Source organism: Arvicola amphibius, chromosome 3 (genome assembly GCF_903992535.2).
Source record: "Arvicola amphibius chromosome 3, mArvAmp1.2, whole genome shotgun sequence".
Taxonomy (NCBI): domain Eukaryota; kingdom Metazoa; phylum Chordata; class Mammalia; order Rodentia; family Cricetidae; genus Arvicola; species Arvicola amphibius.
Window position 1 is genome coordinate 112,784,274 of NC_052049.1, and position 6,000 is coordinate 112,790,273.

Consider the following 6,000-nt stretch of genomic DNA (forward strand, 5'->3'; position numbering starts at 1 on the left):
TGAAGACACCCCCCCCCCCCAAAAAAAAAATCAAAATAAAGCCATCTAGGGACAGCAAGAGAACTCAATCGTTAATCCTAACAACCTGAGGTTTATCTCTGGAATCTACATGCAAATGTGTGGTGGTGTGTCTGCACTTGCATCCTCTCTCACATTACGTCATGCACACATATATAAACAATAATAGCAAATTTTGGTTTTCGTTTTGTTTTTTGTTTTTGTTTTTTTGGGACAGAGTTTCTCTGTGTGGCCCTGGGTGACCTAGAACTCACTCTGTAGACCAGGCTGGCCTCTAACTCAGAAGCTCACATGCCTCTGCTTTCCCAGTGCTGGGATTAAAGGTGTGCACCACCGCCACCTAGCTAGCAGTAACTTTTTTAAAGGAAAAAAAGGAATAAAATACTGACATTCACTACAACATTATTAACCTTGAAAATGGGTAGGAAAGCCAGCTGCGAAGGCCACAGTATGCAGTGTCCAAACCCGGCCAATCCATAAACAGAGAAAGCATCTAAGCGGTTTCGTGGAGTTCCAGAAGACTAGGAAGTGACTGCTAGTGCATGAGAAGCTTATAGTTGAAGTGTAAGTGTTCTGGAGTTAGACAGAGACAAATATCCTAAAAGCCACTGAATGCTTTATTTTAAAAATAAGAAAATAAAAAATTGTATGCTTTATTTTAAAAATATAATTATTTAATTTGTGTGTGTGTGTGTGTGTGTGTGTGTGTGTATGTGTGTGTGTGTGTATGTGTGTGTTAGTCCAGGGTTTCTCTGTGTAACACTCCTTGCTGTCCTGGAACTAGCTTTGTAGATCAGGCTGGCCTTGAGCTCACAGAGATAATCCTGCCTCTGCCTCCTAAGTGCTGGGATTAAAGGTATGTGTCACCCAAGAATTATGGACTAATATAAATTATAAGAATTAGTACAGGGCTGGAGAGATGGCTCAGTGGTTAAGAACACTGGCTTCTCTTCCAGAGGTCCTGAGTTCAATTCCCAGCAATCACATGGTGGTTCACAACCATCTGTAATGAGATCTGGCATCATCTGTAATGAGATCTGGCACCCTCTTTTGGCGTGCAGGCATACATGGAGGCAATATGTTGTATATATAATAAATAAATAAATCTTTAAAAATAAAAGAATTAGTACGTAAGAAGCCTGAGCTAATGGGCCAATCAGTTTATAACAACAACAAAAATGAAGGTATGTGTCACCACCACCCACCACCACCCAACTTCATTTTGTTTTTAAATCATGCTTATGTGTGTCTCTATACGGGTATGTGCCTATGAATACAGGAACTGCCTGATGAGGGTGCTGGAAATCCACCTGGGGTCCTCTGGAAGAGTTACATGCTCTTAACGGCTGAGCCATCTCTCCAGTTCTGAGCTGTACACTTCAGAAGGGAGAGTTTGTGTTTTGTGTTAGCCTCCTGAGAGATGGCTTGGCAGTTAGAATCCTGCTTTGCTCTTGCAGAAGATCAATTTCGCAGATTTGGTTGCCCTATCCACCAACCCTCAAAAACGAAAGAAAAGAAAATGTATGATCCTGGCTTGGTGGCGCATGCCTTTAAACCCAGCCTCTGGGAGGCAGAGGTGGGTGGATATCAGTGAGTTCAAACCCAGCCTGGTCTACAAAGCAGGAAAACCGGCGCTGTTACACAGAGAAACCCTGTCTCAAAAAAAGAAAAAAAGGGGGGTGGTGTAGAGATGGCTCAGAAGCAAAGAGCACTGGCTGCTCTTCCAGAGGTCCTGAGTTCAATCCCCAGCAACCACATAGTGGCTCACAACCACCTGTAATGAGATCGGGTGTCCTCTTCTGGATTGCAGGATACATGCAGGAATAACCCTGTATACATAATAAATAAAAAAATCTTTAAAAAAAAGAAAAGAATAGAAATGAAAGAAAATGTTTGTTCACAAGGATCCTTGGCAAGGAGAGCCTTAGAGGCCCTATAACATCATGAGCTAAAGCAGAACAGGAATCGAATTGACCCGTGTTTGACCCCTTTGCAGTACTTACCAAGTGATTATTTTTTTTCTTTTCTTTTCTTGCTTTTCCTTCTGAGTGATTTAAGTTACTATACCTCTCTAAGCATCAGTTATTACTCTTTAAATTGGTGGTAACACTTATTTCATAAATTCATTAAATTAGATAATATAAAATAAATTAGTCTTGTATACCTTTAACTAAATCTGGTGCACATCTCTAATCCCAGCACTTGGGAGGCAGAGGCAGGTGGATCTCTGTGAGTTCGAGGCCAGCCTGGGCTACAAGAGCTAGTTTCAGGATGGCCTCCAAAGCAACACAGAAAAACCATGTCTCAAGAAACAATAAATAAATAAATAAATAAATAAATAAATAAATAAAATAAAAATAGCTAAAACTGCCTTAGTATTTTTTTTTAGATTTTTAAATTTATTTATCATGTATACAGTACTTTACCTGAATGTCTGCCTGCAGGCCAGAAGAGGGCACCAGATCTCATTATGGATAGTTGTGAGCTCCCGGGGAGGGGAGGGCATGGTTGCTGGGAATTGAACTCAGGACCTCTGGAAAATTAGCCAGTGCTCTTAACCGCTGAACCATCTCTCCAGCCCAGTAATTTTCAACAATATGTACTTATTGGGCTGGAGAGTTGGCTCAGAGGTTAAGAGCACAGGCTACGCTCCCAGAGGTCCTGAGTTCAATTCCCAGCAACCATATGGTGGCTCACAACCATTCATAATGAGATCTGGTGCCCTCTTCTGGTCTGCAGGCAGACATACAGGCAGAACACTGTATATGAAAGAAAGAAAGAAAGAAAGAAAGAAAGAAAGAAAGAAAGAAAGAAAGAAAGAAGGAAAGAAAGGAAGGAAGGAAGGAAGGAAGGAAGGAAGGAAGGAAGGAAGGAAGGAAGGAAGAAATCTTTAAAAAAATGGGATGGCTCAGAGGTTGGGAGCACTGCCTGTTCTTCCAGAGGTCCTGAGTTCAATTCCCAGTAACCACATGGTGGCTCATAACCATCCGTAATGAGCTCTGAGGCCAACACTATATACATAATAAATAAATAAATAAATCTTTAAAAATATGTACTTATTAATATGGACACTAACATGTCATAAAAATAAAACAAAAAACATTGCAATTTCACCAAAAACAGTTTTTTGGAGACAGTTTTACTTCATATACCTGGCTAGAATTCACTGTGTAGATGAGGCTGGCCTTGAAATCACAGAAATCTATTGCCTGCCTTCACATACTAAGTGTTAAGATTACAGGGAATCCCATTTTTAACTTCAAGCAGCAAAGGAGGTGTGTGCTAGTTAGTAGCTAAAGAATAGAATCAACCTGTGTCCATTAACTGAATGAATAGAATAAAATATAATATGTACACACACAGACACACACACAAACACATACAGACACACACACATACACACACAGAGACACACAAGAGACAAGTCATCTGCAACAAACAAAATGAATGGAACTAGAGAACATTCTGTGAAAAACAATTTTTTTTCTGAGACAGGGTTTCTCTGTGTAGCCCTGGCTGTCCTGGAACCCTTTCTTTAAACCAGGCTGGCCCTGAACTCAGAGATCTGCCTGCCTCTTCCTACTGAGTACTGGGAATAAAGGTGTGCACCACCACTCCCGGAACATTCTGTAAATTTTTTTAAAAAAAATCAAACACAAAGCCAGACATGATGACACACACTTGTGATCTCAGCGCTTGGGCGGTGGAGGCAGAAGAATAAAGAGTTTAAAGTCCAAGCTGGAGAGATGGCTCAGTAGTTTAAGAGGACTGGCTGCTTTTCCAGAGGTCTGGGATTCAATTCCTAACACCCACAGGGCAGTTCACAACCATCCATAATCCCAGCTCCGAGAGAACTGGTGCCCTCTTCCTGACCCTGAGGGTACCAGACATGCAGGTGGTACATAAACATACGTTCATACCCATATACATAAAAGTAAATAAATGTTATTTAAATTAGAAAACTGCTTCATAAATAAAAGATAAAAGTAAAAAAAGAAAATACGATTCGCTGTTCTGTTGTACAGAAAAGTTGACCATAAAAACACAATATAGTTTAGTATATATTTATGAAAAGGTTAGCAGGAAGGACCATTATATATATATATCACATATTTTAATATATATGTATATATGTGTGTATATATATGTATATATATATACACACACATATACATATATATTAAAAGAAATGAGACCTGGAACTGGCTAAGTGTGATGCTTTGGGGAGGCACTGGCAGGCAGATCTCTGACTTCCAGACCAGCCTGGTGTACAGAGTCAGTCCCAGGACAGTCAGAGCTACAAGGAGAAACCCCATCTTCAAAAACAAAACAAGGGGGCTGGAGAGATGGCTCAGTGATTAAGAGCACTGACTGCTCTTCCAGAGGACCCGGGTTCAATTCCCAGCACCCACATGGCAGCTCACACCTGTCTGTAATTCCAGTTCCAAGGAATCTGACACCTTCACACCAATGCACATAAAATGAAGTTTAAAACAAAACAACAACAACAACAAAAATGGGCTGGAAAGATGGCTCAGCGGTTAAGAGTACCAGCAGCTCTTCCAAAGGACCGAGGTTCAATCCCCAGCACCCACATGGCAGCTCACAACTGCACCCTCACACAAACTTACATACAAGCAAAACACCGATGCGCATAAAATTATATAAAAAAAACAAACTGAAAGAAAAAAGAAAGAAATGAGGACTGTCGGTGGCACCCACTTGTACCAGTAGCACTGGAGAGGTGGAAGGGGGACTATGGGTTTGAGGTCAGCCTTCTCTATATAGTTAGCTCTTAGCCAGCCAGAGTTGCATCATGAACCCTTGTCTCAAACAGGAAAGACAATGGTGGAAGAACTAGTAATGATATGAATTGAATATTCTTCAATGTACTTGTGTATGGAAACAACACACAATGCCCCATAAATCTGTGCAGTTCTTAAGTAGCAATCTTATTTTAAAGAAGTATGTCTCATTTTCTCACCCCCACCCCCAGTTTTCTTTTTTTTTATTTATTTAGACAAAGTTTCCCTGTGTGGCCCAGGCTAACCCTAACATGGAGGTCCTCCTGTTTCAATTTCCTGAATTGGGATTGCAGCCCTGGTTATTCTTGAACTTGTTTTGTAAATCAGGCTAGCCTTGCACTCAGAAATTCACCTGCTTCTGCCTTCCCAGTGCTGGGATTACACCACCACTCAGCAAAATGAAGTGTTTTTATTTTTTTTTTATTTTATTTTTTTATTTTTTTGGTTTTTTCGAGACAGGGTTTCCCTGTAGTTTCTAGAGCCTGTCCTGGAACTAGCTCTTGTAGACCAGGCTGGCCTCGAACTCAGAGATCCACCTGCCTCTGCCTCCCGAGTGCTGGGATTAAAGGCGTGCGCCACCACCGCCCGGCTTTATTTTTATTTTTTAATCACAGTATTTTATTGTTCTGAGGCAAGACCGCAGTATCCCGGACTGGCTTCAAACTCACCAAGTTTGAAGCTGATCTGGAATTTCTACTCCTCCTGCCTCTCCCTCCCAAGTGCTGGGATTATGGGCACTTTGTCTGGCTTGTAGTTTTGTTTAGCAAATAGAAGCAGAGGAATCAGTAAAATCCTAATCTCAGCTAAAGGAAGACTAAAGAATGCCCATGTGACATAGGACACCGTGAGGGAAAAGGCTAGCGTATCACTGAGTTGCGATATAAGGACTTTTAAACATGCTTGGACTTTTCTAACTATATTCTGATTAGGTTTATTTGGGAGAAACTGCATGCCAAATGAGCCTTGTCTTTGAGATGACAATTTCCAGTTGGAAGAAAATCCAGCAGCCTGCCCTACCACGTTTGGCCACTAGATGCCACAATCGACTCAGTTGTGGAAACCATAGACAAGTCGGCTGCTTGATCGCCTAGAGAGGCAGGCCGCTCTATCCCAGTGCCGCGTCCGGTCACTGGCGAAGGGGTGGGGCGGGAGTGGATGGGCGGTGCAATAGGTCTCG